The 14,430-nt window shown below is 33.9% G+C and overlaps 1 long non-coding RNA gene across 2 annotated transcripts in view; it reads left to right on the top strand.

Moving 5' to 3' along the window:
* Positions 1 to 14,430, top strand: part of LOC141479991 (uncharacterized) — a 489,980-nt gene that overhangs the window by 121,070 nt on the left and 354,480 nt on the right. The gene's annotated exons all lie outside the window — the stretch shown is intronic.

Below are 14,430 nucleotides of genomic sequence, written 5' to 3' on the forward strand. Positions count from 1 at the left end.
TTAATCTAAAAATTGTTTGGGATACATGTTCATTTTTAATGGACAGAATTTTGAGATATTGTGTTATTACTTTCAATTATTTCCTTCAAATCGATAGAATGATGACAATATCAAAGGTTATACCACCAAAACAGAGGTTTACAGCAAAAAAAAACGCTTCTTACCAACACCAAAAAAACAGACAGCAATAAAATTGACAGCTGTGAAATTAGAAAGTAGTTGTAATTATTTTTCAATTATACCTGACTCTTGGGGCCTAGAGTTATGCATCATTCTTACACTGCATCACTGTCCTAATCAAATTGAAACAATGGAATGCAATATTCAAATATAATGGTGACTAAATAGTTGCTCCTAAATAGTTCATATACTCGAACATTTGGTCTTTAATAATTGTACTTTCAAACTTATTGTTGAAATTTTTTGATTTGCATATAATAGAGTCGATTTATTTTGTTCTTAAGATTTCCACCAAACGGGCTCGATTGTGATTAGTTTCGTTTTCAAACACAGAAACAAAAAACTGGTTTTAGTTTCGAAAACAAACTCGAATTTGGTTGTAAACTGTTTTCTATCGTTTCCACTATACAAAGGAAAATTAATCATCATTCTTGTTCGATAATCGAAATTCATACCCACCATAGATTAACAGATATAACAATCTGCACTGACAGCGGACTAACCCTCTCAGTACAGACAACGTGTAACCTCAGGGCTAGTACTAGAGTGTTACCAATATTTAGCCAAAGCCTCGGTAGGTAATAACATTATCCTGAGGTGGGTTAAAGGGCATGACAGGAGTGAAGGTAATCACATTGCCGACTCTTTAGCCAAGGAAGCGGCTGGACTAAGAATTTAAGGACACAGTGGCACCTACGGCCTGATAACTTCGACAATCGCGGAACTAGCCAAATGTTACATCCATACTCAATGGGGTGGAATTAAAGGATGCAATGTTGCCAGGATCACCTTGGGCGACCCTGGGAAGCTGGCGCCGAAGAAATATCTGGCGATGACCAGGAAAAATATACGCCTAACAGTAGGATTTCTGACTGGCCATTGTCAATTAAGGAAACACCTCCATAGTATGGGGCTAGTGGACACACCTCTATGTAGTATCTGTGAACAGGAAGATGAGACTGTCAGGCATGTCCTATGCCAATAAAAAAGTGTGTGTTCGGCGAGTCTTGGCCTACACCTGCCGATATAAAGGAGATGTCTCCCAATGACCTGTCCACCTTCCTGGAAAGGACAGGATGGACGATGGCCTACCTAGGAGCAGGGCCGTAGCGAAAAGAAATACCAGGGGGGGAGGGAATCCAAATTTTCCCAACCCCACCAGCAAAATTTCCCAACTTTTGAAAAAATGAAAGCCGAGGGATTAGTTACTACTATAATATATCGATTTTTTTACCTAGCTATCCAAAGATTGGCTGAATGCTTATGTCTGTTAGGGTATGCATAAACAAAAATAAATTCTGGTAATTATAAAAATAATAATGGGAATCATTCTACTTTGGACCAAGGTCCTTGGTCTTCCACCATATCCACCATGTATAGGAATATCCAAAACAAATGAAAGGAAACAACACTTGAATAATATTGTGCTTATTGTTTTCTACTATTATTTTTTTATTCTCACGGCCCGAAAATTCACAACTTTTCCAAGTCGAAAAAACATCGAAAAGTTGGGAATTTTGTAAAATTGTCACTTCAAGATTTGTGGGTTGTTCAGGACTGTTCTCTTACTTGGGAGAAATTAAACTTTTTTGAAGTTTTCAAACAACTCGGAATTTCAAAGTATGGGATCTTCAAGTTATGCATGTTGGGAAATCCCAACCTACTCCCAGTTCTTTCCCTTTTCTTATTACCTCTCCCTTTCTTTTCTCTCATTTTTATTTTTTTAATTTTCATTCATTTTTTTTACTATTAGTTTTTTCTATCTTCACGGCCCAAAATATCCCAACTTTTTCCCAAGTCGAAAAAGCAGAGGGGGAGAATCCCCCCCATCCCGCCATGGCGTCGGCCCTGCCTAGGAGGACTCCTCGGAAGGATGTACAATGGGTCACATGTGGCCTAAGTGCTGTGGGCTATGACTCACCCTCCCTACTCTAGAGATACAGAACACATAGCGAACTCAGTTTACAAAAACATAGTCAAAACACCGAAACCTTTTGATCTTTCTGCTCGTCAACGGGATATTTCGTTGTTTACGAAAAACAGTCGACTGCGACACATAGTTTTAAAAATGTTTTTTGTTTTGACAACTCAATTTTTGTTTTGTCAAAATCGATACAGATGCTGTACTGTTCTCAGATATATGCCCAATCTGTCAAAGCCAACCTTTGTTATTTTTGAGCAGTGCTTTCGAATTTTGAGATTCCATCCTAGTTACTTTGATCTATGACGTGGAGTCATCCATTTTAGTATAAGATTTGTTTCATCAATTTGGATCCGTTAATTTAATATCTTTTGTATTGCTCATCGTGAGAATAAAGAACCTTGTTGTTACATTATTATTATTTTTTTCCATAGTATTGTCTAGCCAGATTGATACTTATCTTCATTCGTCACATATCTTAAACATGACTAGTTCTAGTTTTATAGCTGTTTTGTGATAGGCAGATGTAGTAAACAACTTGCTAACTAATTTCGTATTGGTCTTCTGATGAAAAAAATTTATTTCAGCCCATTAACTTTTTGGGGTAGTGTTTCTTTTCTGCACCTTTTTTCTAATGATGATAATGTCATTTTTTTTTAGACTACGATAACAAACAAATCACCGGAAAGGAAAATCAATCTCATATCATTAACAATTGTAATTATATTGCCAACGCCTGTCTTGAGTGAGCTAATCAACACATCATTGATATATTCAAGAATCAATATCTTGAATACATCAATCGTAAATGTATCACGGAGAAGTGAAAGGATTTTCTGAACTGAATAAATAGTTCATTTGATTAATTATCATATACAGACCGGCATTCTCTGCGAATGAAATGTTTATTCACGAAATAAAAATGTTTGGCCTTGTGCTGATATAACTTCATTGTAGTTCAAATGGAGATTGCTTTTCATTTTTCGGTGTAGGTGTTTGATGAATATTTCATAAATATACGAAAACGAATAATTTATATATATCCTGATTTCGATGAGTTTCAATTTTTGGAGATTAGAGAGTTTTCAATTTCAATTTTCACTTTGTTTAAAGTGTCTTGAAACTTTCGAACTTTTTCAAAATAACACAAGTCAACAAATAAGAAAAAAATTGCGACTGATATTATAATGGCTATACATGAGAGCTTAAAGCTTCCTGACTGCTACTTCAACATCAAGAATTTTCCATCACGTAAAAATTTTGAGTTATAGATATTTTTATTCCACACCAAAATTCAAACATATAGGGAAATATAAGATCAAAACAAGAAAAAAATAATATATTTTGAGGATAACAGACTTTATTTACAATACACATGAAAAAACATTCAAATGAAATCTTTTGTGCATAACCTTTTTGCAAATATTGATTTTCGTTTATATGTTTCATCATTTTCCCTCATTAGGAACCAACAATAATCTCCCATCATTGCTGCGTCCCATCTGCCTTGGTAACGTTGCTCCATTGACAGTATTTCTTGGTGGAACCATTCCTCTTGTTCGTCACTGACACCACCCAACTTTTCTGGGGAAAAATTCAAATGGGAGTGCAAGAAATGTATTTTGAGAGACAAGCGACATCCCATTCTGCAGTAGTTTTCAACAAGTGTTTCGTAATAATCTACTTTCTTGTTCCGAAACAACTCTTTTGAAAGAACTCCACGCAGCTAATTCAATATTACTTAATTTTTGATCAAACTGTTGATCACTTAGTAATTTTCTAATTTGTGGTCCAACAAATATACCTTTCTTGAGCTTTGCATCATTTAATTTTGGAGAAACGTGTTTAAGATCACCTTCTTTGTCTGATACTTTAACGAAATTTTTCATTAACCCCAATTTAATGGGTAACAACACGTTTTTGGGATTAATAAGAGGTATATTCTTCACGTTAGCTTGACCTGGAACATATGTATCCCTCGGAGGCCATTATTTTACTTGATAATGGCTCTGTGTTGCCCTACTGTTCCAAAAGCAAAGAAAACAGCAAAACTTCGTAAATCCGCCCTGAAGACCTAGTAATAGTCCTATGACTTTTAGGTCACCACATATTTGCCATTCATACGTATTATAACTTATTGCATTTACAATAAGTGACATACTTTCCTGTGTTTCCTTCATGGCAACTGCATGTGCAAGAGGAATAGAGGGTCTTTTTTTACCATTATGGAGCAGAATGGCTTGCTAGATTTTGAACAATTTCCTCAATTTAGAGAAAAAGCAAATTTGGAATGTCGTGTTCATTAAATTTTTGTGAAAAGAATCATAACTCAAGAATCTTACGTGTTAGGAAATTTTTACTATCATTTTCGCATTTAGGGACCAAAAATTAACAAAGACCTGCCTCTGGCATTACAGTCGTTAATTGGCAGTAAACTAGTGTTTTTGTTGTCTGAGTTGAGAAGACATTTCCACCAATCTGAAGTCATTTTTGAAATGTTTTAACTTAAATATGATTACCCTGTTCTAATTATAATGGTAAATTGGTAGGTGGTATAATAAAAAAACTTTAAATGTTATGGTGTCTGCAAAAACAAATTTTCTTTGAATTTCTTAGTGGAATTTAAATGTAAAAACTCCATTAACGTTGATATACATTCAAAATATACACTTAGAAAGGAATAGTTATTAGGTAACTGCTACCAAATTGTGTTGAATTAGGAGTCAATTTGAAATTTATAACATATTTCACTAAATTTTTTCTTCGATGAAGATTGTTTTAATTATTCAGAAAATCCAAGTAATTCAATAAATCCATGTCAAACCGTATTGGTTTGATATGGATTGATATCAGCTAAAGTTGATACTAATATTTTTTCACTATTGAATTTGAGAATTCCGGAAATTTACGGACATACAGATTTTAGGGGCGGATCTATGTTTCGTCTCAGATCAGTTGATGGAAAAAAGATTGCGAATTTTTTCCATGCATAAAGAATAATCACAGAATCTAGAACAGTCACAATCAAAGTTAGGGAAAGAAAAAATGTTGTTCCTGATATTTTGCCAATTTTTTTGTTCTGTAATGAGAGATACTTTTACTCATTCAATCGATCTCTAGGTGAAACGTTGGTTCGAGCCCACAGGCCGAAAGATTGATCTTCACTGTCTATCGTCAACTCATGCTAGAAATCGCACGTTTAAAGGTATTACTTCGTTAATCCTTTGCTCGCGCAAGTTTCGACTTTTGAGAGTTGTCGTCCGTAGGGGGCGATAGGTGGTTAAAGGAAAAAGAGATTTTGACACTGATTTTTCACAGATTTTTCATTGAAATAGGTTAACGACGCGACAAGCGTTCATATCATATACTTTGTAAAATGTGATGAATTTAGTGTCATTGCTTTTCGAGTTACGCGAGTAGCTAGCTTCTCCAGAAGTTTTAACCATAATGGCTTGCTGTCCGATGACTACCTTTTAGGCTTCGTAAAGCGTATTTATGCCTTGTCAGGTAATCAGTTGTATTTGTACCTGCATTTGTACCTGTATTCGTACCTGCACTAGAACCTGGAACATTAACAATCTTGCTGCCTGTTGTCCTGTTCGTTATTCTCGAATTCCTTAAAATGGAGTTCCATATTTGATTGAGGTTCACCGCTTTTTCTTTTCTCTTAAAATTATCCGCGGTGAAGAAGCGGTGAACCTCAATCAAATGAAACCCTATTTTAAGGAATTCGAGAATAACGAATAGGACAACAGGCAGCAAGATTGTTAATGTTCCAGGTTCAAGTACAGGGACGAATACAGGTACAAATGCAGGTACAAATACAGGTACAATTACAACTGATTACCTGACAAGGCATAAATACGCTTTACGAAGCCTAAAAGGTAGTCATCGGACAGCACCCCATGATGGTTAAACCTCTGAAGAAGCTAGCCACTCGTCCCCGCGAAACGTCAGGAAGAATTTCCAAAAATCCACAGCTTTCAAACTCGAAAAGCAATGACACTGAAAACCTCAGCCGTGAAAGTCTAAACCATTTTGTCATGTGATGAATTGTTGGGTTTCAAGTGATTAAATACCCAATTAATTTTTTACAGAGAATATTAATAAACGCTTGTTTTTGAAAATGTTTTTACCAATTATTCATTCCGAACATTGATTCAATCCAAATTATAAAAGGTGAGACATCATAAAAACTGATTTGCTTCAGAAAAAATTACTTCCGTTCATTTTACTTGCGATATTTTTATTGTTGAATATTGTCAAATTCATGCAATGTATTAATTTCAGGCAAACCTAGTGCTTTTTATCAGGCATAATTTATTTATTTGAGTATTAGATATATATTTCAACCGCAAAACTTCAACTGTTTGAGCTTTCGTGCATCATCACTCCTCGTGAAAAAGTTTTATTCCAGCAATAACTTAGCTTACATTTCTATGCCGTTTTTGATTAACACGCTTTTATTAGCTTCACCTGTATTAATGTATGTTCGTTTGTAACTCTCCTTGCTTGATCTATTCGCTGGCAGATGGCGCTGTACGTAACCTCCTTGATATAATTCGAACTCACTTTACATGTATTTCTTCATTTGAAAAAAGTATTTTTTTTTATTAACACGCGCGCTTGTTGCCTTACTTGTAACCCTCCTTTGCGCGCCTGCTGCCTTGGGCTTGGTAGCTGGTTTCAGGCTCCCTCTCCGGAATCGGAAAATATCAATGGTCATTTTTCTAAACAATATACGGCTAACTGATCCCAAAGTTTAGGTAAAATGAATATAGTTCAAAAAGACTGAAAAACATGCTTTCATAGCATACCAATCTAAAAAATCAAAAATATATATAGTTTACAAAACTAAAAAACACGCTTTTGAAGAACGTCAAAGCGTGGGCGCTTTGTGTCATAGTTTTTTAAACTATATTGTTACTGAAAAATTGAAAGTCCCGCTAACTAAGCACGAAAGTAACAGCTGCTTTATTAACCGTGAAGTCAAAAATAGTCCAATTTTTTTGGACCTGATCTCAAATTGGAAAAAATCTGAAATTTTCTCTGATATATCACTTTTGAAAAACACTGGCCTGATATTTGTGGAAAATCTATCATTTGAGGATAAGCGAAAGAGAAAATCAGTAGTTACCCATTTGAAGGCTGCCAAAGATAATAAACTAGAGGCTAAGCTTAGAAAGAATACATTAATAATTGATGGTGAAACCTTCACCCTGTCTGAACTGAATGAGAACTCGATCTTTGTACACCAAGCTTCAGTTAGTAGCTCAACTCCTGCTATCGATAAAGCTTCAGACCATAACACTCGAAATTCCACTAAACATGCTATGATACTTCAGTCATAAATATCTAGTTATAATATCTCCACATAACAAAATTTTTTATTTTTTTTGTTTTCTTTTTTCTATTTGTGATTAACTTTTATTTTTTTTTTCTCTTTTATATTTTCATCTTTCACATTTTATTGAATTGTTTTCTTATCGTTGAATTTAAACAATGTTTAAGTTAGCATATTTAAATTGAAGGTCATTATCAACAGGTTTCGCACAATTCAGTAACCATTTGCTCAATGAGAGCCTTATCATTGTTGATCTGGCTGAAACCTGGCTTAACCATGATATAAGCTCTGACATATTCAACATACGAAATTATACTCTCATTCGTGCCGATAGGAATGGCAGAGGTGGCGGTGTAGGTTTCTACATATATAGTAACATAAACTATAAATTGATTTTTTCCCAAATAGTGTTTACTAAGGTGAAAATATTTTACAAGAATTTAGGCACATATTTATATTCATATTTAGAATTAAATTATTACTTTTTTATATTTAAATTATTATTCAAAAATTTAATTTTTATTTGATTTGTACTTTTATATTTTATACTCATACGAGTATAAATTGTTCTGGAAATAAGTATTTTTGATTTTATATACGCTAATACTCAAATTTTACTTTTATATTTTTCTATGATTCACTTATATTTTTATAGTCTTCTATGATTCACCTATATTTTTCTTTTTTTTTTTTTCGCTAGGTTAAGTTGAAAAGCTAACTAGGCTTATACTTCACCTTTTCATTGACCCTTAATTATTGTTCTAAATTTTTGTATTTCATTCTTTATATTATGCCGATGAATATAGACGATTATTATTATTATTATTTCTTTTTCATTAGCATTAAACTGAGATATTTTTAATTAATATCATATTCTTCGATCTAAAACTGAACTCGCAAATGATTTATTGTAGCTATCATAGTGTCGGGACTGGTGATAGGTGAATTATTATTTAGACGAACACAGCGTTTGTGTATTATTCTCTTTGGTTAGAAAATTAACTTTTTATATCTCTATCATCGAACAGTCGTCCAAACTATCCATCTTGGGTTTTTATGTTGATTCTTTTATTTCAAATTTTACTTATTCATTTCGTATTTTCTCATCGCATATCATTGAAATTCTCTCTTCTTTCGGAACGAAAGTTTATTTCCGAAAAACAGATGAATATTTGAAACAGCACCACTTGGGATATTTTTAGTAGGTACTCTTCGTTAACACTCTTATGGATTGAGACAAGGAATTCGGGCACATGTGGTTGACCCTTCTTGACTATATTTATGACCCCGTCCATTGTCAGTGATGATTTTTCGAGAGTTACTTCGAACACATTTTTTAGCCGATGCATCCATTCTGTTCTGGGATTTCATCCGAGAACTATTTCATATTCTGGGGTTTTCGCCGAGAACTTACCCGCTTTAGAGTCTCCTCGCTGATCGAGAAAAGACTTAGCGTTAGTTCCTCGATGTTCGTGTTTTGTTTGTCGTTGTGTTTTGTTGTTAATAAATTTTGTTATTGACAAACGCTGTGTTCGTCTAAATGATAATTCACCAGTCCCGATCACTAATCCCAACAGTGGTAATATTGCAATTTTGTGTAAAACAATTATTAATTATTAAAGGGCTGTGAGTGTTTTTAGACGATTGTACTCGTAGAATATTCTTGGAAAGTAGTCAGTTTACGAAATACCCGGTTTTTGGTTATGCGTCTTATTTTGTTTCTTTCATTTATTTCAAAGTAAGAACAAATATTCCATAATAAAAATGAAAATTTTGTACACATTATTGCAATATTTTCACGGCATAGTTGAAGAAGGAAAATGAATGAAAAGATTTGATATTTTCAAAACAAAGTCTGGAAATGTTAAACTTGAAATCGAGAATTATAACAAATTTTAATTCGAGTCGTTGGGATGAAAACATGTTCAGTATGGAAATTCGATACTATAAATTCATCGATACATTGAAAACATCGAAACGAGGAACGTTGTATATTTGTTCAATGTAAACGCTTACACGCGCAATTCATTTGATAATTTTTGATGTTCAGTTTTAGTTAGTATCAACATTCAGACCTTTCTTTGGCTGCGTTAACGCGAACTTTTATTAACAATCACGAAATAAATAGATGAAACTCGTTTTGCGAATGAAAATGTATGTAAGCATTTCAATTTTTATTTTTACCGCAAACAAAAATATCGCACATGATATAAATTGAATGAACAGAATTATTCTTTAGCGACCCACAAGCAGTGATTTTCGCTTCTCATTGGGACTTGCACAACCTGTTATTCCTGTCTTCAAGATGTACGTACAATGCAAGCAGTTGGAACATTTATTCAAGGATTGAGTATGCCCGGAGGCGCCAAGTTAAATCGATTAAAACTTATACAAATCCATATTTTTTGAAATTTTGCTAATGTTTGTATGATAAAATCCCGGGAACGTATCATGTCGAAGGATTTCATTTTGAATTATTATACATATTAGGCATATCACTGCACAGTTTACAAAATTGCACTACGTGTTTCTCAATACACGAATGTTTTCATACTATGATTGTGTCTTCAAGCGTTTTCATACTATGGTAGCTTTCTCTTAATATAATAGTTTCTTCAAGCGTTTTTATAGTATGAAAATGTTTGAGGAAGCTATTGTATAGCGGAACACGTGTTGCGGTTTCGTAAACTGTCCAGTGAAACTATCACAATGAAGTGTTACTTGAACCAATATTTTTTTAGAAAACAGAACACCGGCTTAGTTGATGACAGTTACATAACTCTTTATGAGACAGTAAAGTCTCTTAATTTTCGTTTAATTTCACTTCGAATTAACTAGAAGAACAATTTGTTTAGGCCAGTTTCAACTTACCTACACTATAAATATGTTAATGGACTGACACATATCAGAAAACAACCGCATATCCTTATGAGAGGAATTGGGAGCATTTCGAATACGCGGTTGGTCAGTACCTTGTTTACCAGATGGAGCGATGACAAATTTGTTGTTTGTCATTAGCTTCAGCTTGGTTAGAGGAATGACAGTCTGATGAAAGGAATTCGATTTTTAATAATGCGCTGACGAGAAATCAAATAGCCCGAAACCGGTCTGCAAGTGTGCCTTTCTACAATTGAAAATCGATTCCAGCACTTGTATCGCCAAGAGCATATGCAGGAAATACTTCTTTGAATATTCCTGCACTTACACCTGTCAGATATAATTCAACACCCTTCGTGGTATCAGCCAGAGGAGTAGTTGTTTTCTGATAGGTGCGTCAGCCCATTAACCTACAGTGTAGGTGAGTCAAGAGTGGCCTGAACAAATTGTTCTTTAAGTTAATTTAATTCACAGCCAGTATTCAAGTGTGTCCACTGAATATACACGGTGTTAGTTAAATATGTACCATAAATTCAACAGACTATTCTTTAGGTAATTTTGAGACCAAATGTTCATGTAAACATGGGTCCGCAAATCCTTCGTTCTCAAGATGCAGGGTGTTGAAATAAAAATAAAAAAAAAGTTATTCGTAAATATCTTAAATATCCTTCACCTAATTTTGTTGTTAATTGGCAATGGTATTCATAACATTGAGGAGCTAATTTAACCCGAACGTGATTCAATTTATTAAGTCCAGTGACGTCTCGAGCGGGATTTGAACGAATATTTTTGACTTAAAAATGTACGTCCAATTTTTATTATTTATTTGGATTGAGCAATTAGAAATAAAACTTTTTTGTCACTTGAATTTTTTTCGTATCTTGCTTAGTTTTTAAGAAAAAAAAGTCGACCTAATTGCATATCCCTGGACCTCACAAGGAATAATATGGGGAATTAAGTGTTTCTTTTGGAAATTATTATTTTTACAATTTATCATTACTAATTATATAACAATAACAACAAATATTAAGTAATACTAACATCTAGACTAACGAATTGCACTGAATTGAGTGTTGGAAATCGCCTCCTTCGGCTTCAATACAACCGTCTAGCCGGAATTTCGCACTCTTCTGAAAATACCTGGCGTATTTTTTATTATGTCACATGAATTAATGATTTTTCACTTTGAATAGCAGTTTTGTATACCAACGCATTAAGGTGTCCCCAGAGAAAATATTCTAAGGGGTTCATTTCGGGAGAGCGAGGTGGCCATGGGTGTGGGCCTGCTCTCCCAATCCAGCGATTATGGTGATTTTCATCCAAAAATTGCCGTGCCATTACACTAAAGTGTGGTGGTGTGTATGTACCACATACGGATTCTTTCCATGACTGAAATTTCTTCTAAAAGTCATGGTAAAACAAATTCTAAAAACTTCGGTATTCTTCTCCATTAAGTATAGTTGGAAGGAAGTGAGGCCCAATGAGATGGTCACCGACAATTCCAACTCAAATATTAAAAGAAAACTGTTCTTAAACATTATTTTATATCAAGGCGTGTGGATTGTTTTCGGCCCAAATGTGATTGTTATGGAAGTTAATAATTGAATTGCGAGAAAAACAAGCTTCATCTGTAAAGAATATTCGATTTAGGAAACCTGGATTTCTTCTTATTTTACCGCGTAACCAATTAGAAAAAGCTAGTCTTACAGGCATATCTCTGGGCAATAGAGCTTGCTTGCACACGTTGCATGTGATAGGGATATAGCTGCTGGGCTCTTAAAATCTGCCACACTCTGACATGGGTAATATTCAGTTCTTCAGCTATTTTCCGAGTACTGGTATGAGGATTTACTTCAATCTCATTTAAAACAGCTTCTTCAATTTGAACTGTTCGTACCGTTGCAGGCCTCCCAATGACAACCGTCGATCTTCTAAAGCTGCCTGTTTCAGAAAGTCGTACATGGAGACGTACAAAAGTTCTTCTATTTGACACTACACGCTGAGGAAATCTTTCATGTTAAATGCGTCTTGCAGCATTCGAGTTTCCGTGAGCCATTCTATAACAGAAATGCATATCTGCCATTTCACTGTTAGTAAATTGAACCATGATTCAGAAAAATGGTTCGAAACATAACCACTAAACACACTTTATAACAATTATAAATTGAAAGCTTATAAAGTTGACAACAACTGTCAAGTTGTTTATTAAATGCTGCAATCGTTTTCCAAGGCAACCCTTGATTATTATTTATGATATTTTCAGAAGAGTGCGAAATTCAATGATGCGGCGGCTAGACAGTTGTATTGAAGCCGAAGGAGGCCATTTTCAACACTTAATTCAGTGCAATTCGTTAGTCTAGATGTTATTTAATATTTGTTGTTATTGTTACCTAATTAGTAATGAAAAATTGTAAAAATAATAATTTCCCAAAGAAACATGTAATTCCCCATATTATTCCTTGTGAGGTCCAGGGATATGCAATTAGGTCGACTTTTTTTTTCTTAAAACTAAGCAAGATACGAAAAAAATTTCAGTGACAAAAAAGTTGTATTTCTAATTGCTCAATCCAAATAAATAATAAAAGTTCCACAAATGTCGGTGGCGTACATTTTTAAGTCAAAAATATTCGTTCAAATCTCGCTCGAGACGCCACTGGACTTAATTGAATCACGTTCAGGCTAAATTAGCTCCTCAATGTTATGAATACCATAGCCAAATCACAACAAAATTAGGTAAAGTTAGGTGAAGGTTATTTAAGATATTTACGAATAACTTTTTTTAATTTTAATTTTAACACCCTGTATCTTGAGAACGAAGGATTTGCGAACCCATGTTTATATGATTATTTCGTCTTAAAATTACCTAAAGAATCGTCTGTTAAATTCATGGTACATACTTAATCAACACCCTGTATGTGAATCATTTCTTTTTTTAACCCCCCCCCCCTGGCATCAAACCGCATATTTAATCATGAATGTTAGAATTATTTTGTATAATTTTTCATTGAATGTAGCTAAAAAGACTTATATTGGTTGGAAACGAAACATTCGAGGAAAGCAAATTATTTCAGAAATCCGTCCGGTGCATATCGAAGTTGGAACATATGAATATGATGTGATTTATATCCGCTAAAGAAAAATTGTCACATGAGCATAATGGATTCACATCAATGACAATGGTAAGTTCCCTGCCAGATGTGCAGGGAACTTACCATGGTTCATTTTCATTCGTGTGATGGTAGTGGTGTGAAATCTTGAAAAGTTGAAGTTGTCTATTTGGGGGATAATTTTAGGGATAGTAATTTCACTTTGATTTTTTTTTAATTATGTAAACTGACGAGTATAATGAAAAAGTGGATTAGGTACTAATACTTGCACAATGTGATAAAGGCTGAAGGAGTGCTGCTAGAGTTGTAAGATATTCCAATCGAAGCATTATTGTTGAATTTGGTTGATAACTGAGAAATATTATAGACAGATATTCCCTTGTCTGTAAACATTTTATGGGCTAGAATAAAATCATCTGTGGAAGTTAATTGTTAACATCTGGTTTTTAAAAAAACATAGTAAGAATCCGGTACTGAAGTCAACAAACGTTCATATTTCCGTCATCGGAGTCTAACCTATAGTACAAAATATTTGACTAACAAGACTTTTCAAGTTCACCTTCAAACTTGAATGAAGTCAGAAATATATATATATATATATATATATATATATATATATATATATATATATACATATATATATATATATATATATATATATATATATATATATATATATAACAAGATTTCATTCTGTTGCTTTTAGCATATCGGAAAAGTTTTCAATGATAGCAATTTCCAAAGATGTATTATATATTCGAAAGCAATCGTACGATCAAGTAGATAATCTCAATCAATTTTCATCTGAAATAACTGAAATCGAAATAAATCTGAAGAGTGTATCGAGGAGAGATACATACGTATGAGGAAATGAATCTCGAAATATACATCTTTCCGAACGTACTCATACACATTAGGTACTGGTGTGGCAGCCGAAAAACTACTTTCTTGTGCTCTGATCAGTGCAAGAAAAACCGGACCTGAACAGCAGGGTCTCAATT

The sequence above is a fragment of the Leptinotarsa decemlineata genome, unplaced genomic scaffold (genome assembly GCF_025532065.1).
Source record: "Leptinotarsa decemlineata unplaced genomic scaffold, Ldec_3_MD MMD2_P_RNA_scaffold_5, whole genome shotgun sequence".
Lineage (NCBI taxonomy): Eukaryota > Metazoa > Arthropoda > Insecta > Coleoptera > Chrysomelidae > Leptinotarsa > Leptinotarsa decemlineata.